The 8,011-nt window shown below is 35.1% G+C and overlaps 1 long non-coding RNA gene across 1 annotated transcript in view; it reads right to left on the bottom strand.

Annotated features, from left to right (window-relative positions):
- Window positions 1–473: 473 nt before the first annotated feature.
- LOC136826178 (uncharacterized) overlaps window positions 474–8,011 on the bottom strand; it is an 8,340-nt gene continuing 802 nt past the window's right edge. Inside the window, exon 2 of the long non-coding RNA XR_010849534.1 lies at window positions 474–6,163. This is a non-coding gene — a long non-coding RNA (uncharacterized lncRNA). The remainder of the gene's footprint in view (window positions 6,164–8,011) is intronic.

Here is an 8,011-nt window from a genome sequence, read left to right as displayed (position 1 = left end):
CGAAAGGAGAGGTATAACTTTCTAGTAGTTCAACCTGTTTTAGAATAGCAGGTAGCTGCCTGGTGAGAAAGCTGGGCATGTGAGAAAAGTTTGTAATATGTTTTGTTTATGAACATCTGTCACTTAACAATTTCTCTCGACAGCCATGTAACTGTCTTGTGAATTTCCATTATGGGTAGTTATATTACTTCCCTCAGTACATACTCGTATCATTTACAGTACCAACATGTGACTACAGATCAGCTTTATCTCAATCAGTAAAACAGTTCAACACTATACATCCTTTTTTTGCCTTAACTTTTAATGAGATAGCCATTCACTGCAGCAATGAAAAACGTTACTACTTCTCCAGTTCAATAAATGAACTTTCAATGGCTTATCCCTTAATACGTCATCTGCTCTTTGTCTGAAGCTTTAAAAAGCCCGTTCCCCAACATTTAAACCTAAATCTGGATATCAACAAAAACTAAAGGAACTTTTGTCTTTTTTATTCCTAAGTATACCACTACATTCAAGTATATTTTTAACTAATAGTTACAACAATAGCAGCATAACTTTTAATTAGTAATGATTAACAATGCACCTCAATTAGTTACAACTATGTTCTGAATCGATACCACAGAAGGATTTCATGAACACACTCTGATTACAGTCTTGTGTATCAATACTGTACAAAATACTCATACTCCTAGCATCCAGCTACCTTCAATCCCTATCAATCATGAACACCATATTTCTAGAGAATAATGATTTTCTCATCCACAACTGAAACTCACTAACACCATACTCTGAATTCCTCATAGCATCAGATATTACAAAGTTTACTAGCATACATCTGAATATGCAGTAGCTTTCAGCTGTAAAAATCCAACCCTTTAAGAACAAGTATAAGAATGAATCTACCTCAATGTGGTTCATTTTCCTTAGATAAAGTTCTAGCTTTCTGTATGAATTCTTGCAAGGAACCTCTTTAGTTATGTAAAATAAAATCCCATTGATTTTCTTTGGTTCTATCATCCTCAGATTGATAAGGACAAGTAGGCTTACTGTCCCTTTAACCTAAAAATAATATAAAAAGATTAAAACCTAAAATAATGTTCATGTCTTGCATTCAGAAAACTATCATTTGACTTTCACTACAATGCTCCATAAAGTAAAAGTTATGCAAGGGTAGAATCACTCTCTAGATAACAGAATCCTTGAAGTATTAATTCAAATGAGTATCCTTGATGACATCTTGGATGGTGCTCTAGCCTACATTACCAGTTTAGTGAACAGGTTTGAACCATCATTAGCAATGCATTCACCTCTAAACAAGCTGACACGTTTGTTTCGTCCTTGGATTACCTTGATGACATAATTGATTTTCTGTGGAAAAGTTTCTTCAACATAGATGAAAAGGTAGTTTTCAAGCAATGTTGAAATGTCCTATAGCCTATCCAAGAGATAACAGGACATCTGCCTTGCTGAATTTGGAAACAAACCTGGCAAGCAAGATGTACTGTTATGTCTTGTCCAGGCTTCTGTGTTGCCTGTCTCTCATATGTAGACCACCATGTTATCTGTTCTTCTGTCTTTAGATGTGCTATGTCAGTCAACAGATCAGTCGTCCTTTGTTGCAGTTTTTTTTACTACCTGTCACCTCTTATCTATACCTCATTGTCCTCCACTCCTTTATGTCTGAACAGAAACTTGCTGTCAAAAGTAATATTGTTTCCTGTCCAGTGTTTTATATTTTTTGTTTTACTAGGCTGATACTGAACATGTTAAAACATTCCTGCTGAACCCTTCATGCCATCATGCAGTTTGGCCTTTCTTGTTTTGGTTACTCTAAGGAGAGGTGTCTACTCCACAGAAATCTGCTGAGCGCCTTCAGTTTTGGAGACATCCATGTCCAAAGTCAGCAAACTCACTTACAGAATGCCATCCTACCATCTATGTGTCACCTGCACTATCACACGACATTCTACCTTTACAGAATCATCATCAAAGCTGCAAAACTGTCTCTAGCAACTTAGACTGGTGTCAAGCTTAGTTCTACCACATGGTCCAAGGAGGGTTCTGTTAGTGAAAGATACTGTGTTTCTGGAAAGAAAGCAGATCCTCTCTCAAGAGAAGGACTCTTTTCTCTCCAAATGGAGCCAGATGGTTCGTTCTCCAAAATCAAGCAGGAGATATTAAATCAGCCCAAGACTTGACATTCCCTTTTCTATTTGCATGAATTTTGGTGTTTAGATCATTACCAAAATTTTCTCACCTCTAGTGGCAAACACAGGTAGCACAGTGTAAACAGTTAAACTATTTGCGCTCTGCCCAATCATATATGAGTGACCATGCAGTACTGTCCTCATAGATGAAACAATAAACAAAACAAAAATGCACCAGTAGGATTATGTTGAAGCACTGTTTCCTTAAGCAAAAGAACTAGGATACTAACTTCAACCAGAATGAAAGCGCAACTGTGCTTGAACAAGACATCAGACTGCAATTGCATGTTTGGATTTGCACAAAAAAACCTGATACAGTACTGGGTAACTAAAAGTACAGTACTATCAGACTGCATTTAAATTACCGAAAACACAAAATGCTTTAAGCTCATGGACAAGCACAAAGTAATAATTTCTAACTTAATAAAAAACAAGATGCTCTACTACTAGTAGATACTCACTTGAGTGAATGACTCAAGATTTCTGTTATCTGGCAGATACCTACTTGATTGAATGACTTATAATTTTTGTCACCTGGTCAATAACTCAACTCTCTGGTAACACATGGCCCCACAGGCAAAGACTAAAGAAAATAAGAGCTGTATACCTTGTAATTGGGCCATGTAGCTGAACACATGAATAAACTAACATAAAGTGGCTTTTATCTGTTCAGAAAAAATTCAACATACAATTTCCCTTGACTCAAGAAATAGCTCAAACCATAGCCACATTAACCTGTCAGAAGCAAGAGGATAAACCAAAAGAAGACATTAAAACAAACTTATTTGCTTTCATTATTACTCATGACCTTTGATAACTGAACTCAAAAGAGATGATTTCTGTTTGCGCTCACTCTTAATTTTAACATCTGCCCTAATGCCACTCTCTTAAATGAAACTTATACAGAAAACCCCTAACCAATGACCTGAAAATCTATCAACAAAAAAAACACTGCATACATTTCAACAAAACATAAACATAACTCTACCAACAAAAAAAGAGTAACAGGACATTCCAACAAATCACATCAGAGTGATGACAATGCCATATGTTGTATAAAAGATGAAAAGTTCAAGAACTGCCAGTTTCAAACAGCACCATGTGTTTACAATATAATAAGGATAAAATAAAAAAAAATTTCAAATAAAATAAACATCACTTCCAAAAACAAATATGTGTTACACTCTACCAAAGGTTTAAGACTAATTTAAATTCATCTACAGCGTTAACCTAAGTCTTGTGTACTGTAATCAAAATAATCAAAACAATACACAATGCATTCATTTGCTATTATTCTCTTGTTGCACAAAACAGACAAGCAACAGCAGCTGCTGGTGCCTTGGAATGCATCTAGACCAATAAATTAAGCAGCAGCAAGATGACAGTTCGCGGAGTAATCAGCACACCACCAGTAAGCAGCCATATTAACATTACAATGCTGCTTCCTGTGATTACAATTTAAGCATTAAATTTGTTTGAATTTCTGAAGTTGATGAGAATGAACCATTTGAAATACAGTTTACTTTACTGCTATAGGAACTGCATTTGCTTCCTCTTTAGATTACAATGAGCTGCAAGCTCTTTATCAAAATTTATAAATTGTAGTTTTATCTCTCCTGTTCAACTTCTCACTGTCCAATGGTGGCCTTAACTAATAACAATGGTCCCTCATGGTAATGTCTAAACCAGTAATGCCAGAAAATAAATAGATTGGTTACCAATTGCCATGTTTCTTACTGTAACACTAGGACTTTCTTCAAAATTTAATTTTCGTCATTTTATCAGTACCTCCACCTCTCTGACTGTATCTTTGAAGATTTACATTTTACTAATGGCTTTATTGCCTACTAAGCCTTTCAGCATAAGGAGAGCTCTTGAATTCTTCCATTATTAAGAAGTACTGTGTCTCTCAATATTACTACAGATTATTCAATATATTTAAGACTAAACTGTTTTTTATGACTGCTTTCTTGTGCATTCTAACAGTGTGCCATAAGTCGTACAGTACTGCAGTTACTACGTCCCTTCCCAAAGTCATGCAGTTTCCTCTCCTGAGTGAACTACGGCATTAACACTAACCTCTTTAAGATAACTAAAATCCCTAATCTTGAGACTTATAAGTGAATTGCATCTCTACTATGGGTTGCCATATGCACCTTAAGATTACTTTTTACTGTGAAGCCCTTACCGCACTCCCTACAGTTGAACGGCTTTTCCACCGAGTGCGTCCTCATGTGCACTTTCAGATTACTCTTGACGGCAAATTCCTTACCACATTCCCTACAGCTGTATGGTTTTTCGATTGTGTGTGTTCTCATATGCACTGTGAGATTACTTTTAACTGTAAATCCCTTACTGCATTCAATGCATATGAAAGGCTTCTCTACAGTGTGTATTCTCATATGCACTTTGAGATTACTCTTCACAGTAAATCCCTTTCCACAATCTCTACATGTAAATGGTCTCTCTACTGAGTGCGTTCTCATGTGCACTTTGAGGTTGCTCTTCACTGTGAAGCCTTTACTGCATACTCCGCAAATGAAAGGCTTCTCTCCTGAGTGGGCTCTCATGTGGACTTCGAGATAACTCTTGTTAACAAAGACCTTCCCACACTCCTTGCAAGAGTACGTCTTCTCTCCCGTATGGATCTTTGAATGCTGATCGAGATAAGATTTCTGGCTGAATATTTTCCCGCATTCCGTGCACGTAAACGAAGGCTTCTCCTCTGGGTGCATTCTAGTGTGCTTATGAAGGTATGACTTCTCACTGCACCCTCCCCCACATTCCTTACATGGAAATCCTTCACCCTCCTTGTAATTCAATGTTGCCATATCAAAAATTTGCCTACTGCTTAAGTCTGGCTCCATGATTGATGCTAAATGATTCTGAGTCAAATTAAAACTGTTTTGCACATCAACTACTACCAAGATCCTTCTGAATGATTTTACAAACCACTGTACATGAACTCTGTTAAGCACTGTGTATAAAATCACTAAATTTTAAGACAAGATTATGATATTCATAATTCAAATTACTGTTACTACAACTGAGATATTCTTAACACATACCATTTTCCTTGGAATTTCTCATTACTCTGAACCAAAATCAATGCTTAACAAAGTCTTTTGAAAAGAAATAAAATAATTACGAACTATAAGCATACATCTTTGGGTAGACTTAGCTATTTTACTTAACAGAATATCACTGTATACTGATCCATATACACTTTTTTTTATAAATGTACAAAACTCTTTACTTTCACTTGCAGGAACTATCTTATTAAGGAAAATGTAAATGCATCTTAAAAATTAAAAAAAATATGCAATCAGCAGATTTTATCTTGAAATATATATTTCCTCATGAAAATTGCTATGAATGCTTAGCTGTGAATTGCAACTCTGTCATAGACCAAACGTTTGGAAAATCTTTAGATAAAATCAAGATAAACTATAATGCAAATTTTTATGAAGAAAATGTTCTAAACTGAATAAAAATTATTGCACATCATCATCGATAAATTCTTTTGAAATAAGGATCAGACAATAAAGACAATTCCCGGTATATCAACACACTGGAACAAACAGCAATCTTCAACAAAAAAAAATCCCACTAAAAAACTGAATACACGTTAGAAAGATTTAATCATAAACATACGAATAACATTCTACAGGGCATAGTATAGTCACCTGACAAGAACAAAGCCAATGGATTTGTCAACAACTTACTATTAAACCTTGCCAACAGAGGACTCCTTGTTACATAAATTCATTGAGATTTCTAATAAAAGAGCCGTCATACCCAAAAGGAAAAAATGTAGTACAGTTGCTGGGAAATATCACATCCTGTTCCTTCTTTGCTTGCTGTGACAGAATTCACTAAATTGGGTTCAACATTCCTCAACAGTGGTGTCTACTGCAAATTGGAAGCTTTTCCCTGACATCTTCGTTTCATAGAACCTGTAAAATAAACATTATGTGAGCATTTAACAGAGATTTAATGGTAAATCAATACTGACAGATGATGTGCATAAAACATTGATGTTACATATGAGACATGTTGACCAGTAACTGTAATCTATGGTCTCTTTACATGTGACATTCAAATTTGATGCAATGCCCATGAAATACTAGCTAAATGATAAAAAAAAATACAAAATGGCTAACAAAAGATTTTTATCAATCATTTACATTAAAAGTTAGTAGGTTTTATAAATTTTAAAAATATTAGTCAGTAAAAAAGGAGTTTTTCATTCTATAAGTTTTGACCTTTTATGCCCTATCATTAGTCTTACTTATCGGAAGGACTCCAAAATATGACTTGGCTTGGGGAACATTAACCTCACCCTCCCTGCATCTTCATTACAGGTTTTAGATAAAGGGTTGGTTTTTTCCTTTCTCCTACTTACTTCCATATTTAAACCGATTTACTCTCCCTTGCACTACTACTCACCACTTTCTCTATCACCATAGATCTGGTGGCAATTACAATAAGGAGTGCTGTTAGTTCTTTGTTAAAACTATTTTTTATAATGCTTGCAATGTTGACATCTAATACGGTAAAGTTCCTCTATGGATGACACAAAATATAAAGTTTAAGTTAGTTAGAAGATCTGTCTTTTTAATAGCTCAGAATGATTCAAATAAGACTACAAGTTCTCATTAGAGGTGCTTCCATTAAGCTGCATCTTTTCATAAAAGAGATAATCAATAACTCAAATATATATTAAAACAGGTTTGGCCAACTAGGCAGGATGTGCTACCTAACATTAGGTTAGGTGACAATACATTCACATATTTCACTCGAATTTATAATTCCCTAGGTCAGGTTAGGGTGAGTTCAGAGAGGATGAAGCCTTCAGTCAAGGTGATCCTGGCGCTACATTAGGTTATCTTTGGAATTAGGTCATGACAGATCCTTATATTTACTCTGATTTATGGTACAATAAGTGAGGTTCATAGTTTTGTGGCCCCTACCCAAAATCCAAGGTTGTTAATACACTATGATACTTTAATTTCTCTTCCAACACTGAATTTGATATCAGATTATGGTCAAATGACAGTCATTTTGATGTTTTTTCCATAAGAAATATGAAGGGCACCAATATATAAAAAACACTGCATAATCTTCCAAGTTCATGTAGTTGATTTCAAGATCTTTAATTTCATGGACACTGTCTGCAGGCAGCAGCCACTTTACTGCAAGACCTATTCAGAAGCATTTGTGTGAGCTTTCTTGTTTTTTGTCACAAAATAATTTTCTATCATCGTAAATAATTTAAAATTACAAATTATTCTTAAAATTGAGTATCAGCATGTTTGTACTAAAACAACTTTTTTATGACAGTATTGGCTGTCTTGTGTGTATGAAGCGCTGATGGAGTTCATAAGAAGTGATATCTTTTGTCTTACAATTGACTGAAATTCTTGATTAACCTATTTACACTGAGCTGTTTTTTATCATTGTTCTATAATTAACAAAGAAAAGCCTACACCCTAGTTCTGAGCAATTTTACTCCTTCATGGCTAAGATAAAATAAACTAGCCTAGCCTAGGTACCGTTATCCTAATTAATTTTCTGTAGGCCTAGCCAAAATGTTATTGTTCCTGTCTAGTACCTCTTAAACTAACCTAAGTAAAACTGAAGACTACTACTGCGCCTCACTGGTTGGGCAACTACCAGTTTACGTGCAAAATGGGTACTGTCTTTTGTACCAGCCCCTTGGGGGTGAACATACAAACAATAGCAAAACACGGTAAATATCCTAAATATAAACAAAAGACATACATAAACAAAAGCATGAACAA

Source organism: Macrobrachium rosenbergii, chromosome 40 (genome assembly GCF_040412425.1).
Source record: "Macrobrachium rosenbergii isolate ZJJX-2024 chromosome 40, ASM4041242v1, whole genome shotgun sequence".
Lineage (NCBI taxonomy): Eukaryota > Metazoa > Arthropoda > Malacostraca > Decapoda > Palaemonidae > Macrobrachium > Macrobrachium rosenbergii.
This window is presented reverse-complemented; position numbering and strand designations above follow the sequence as displayed.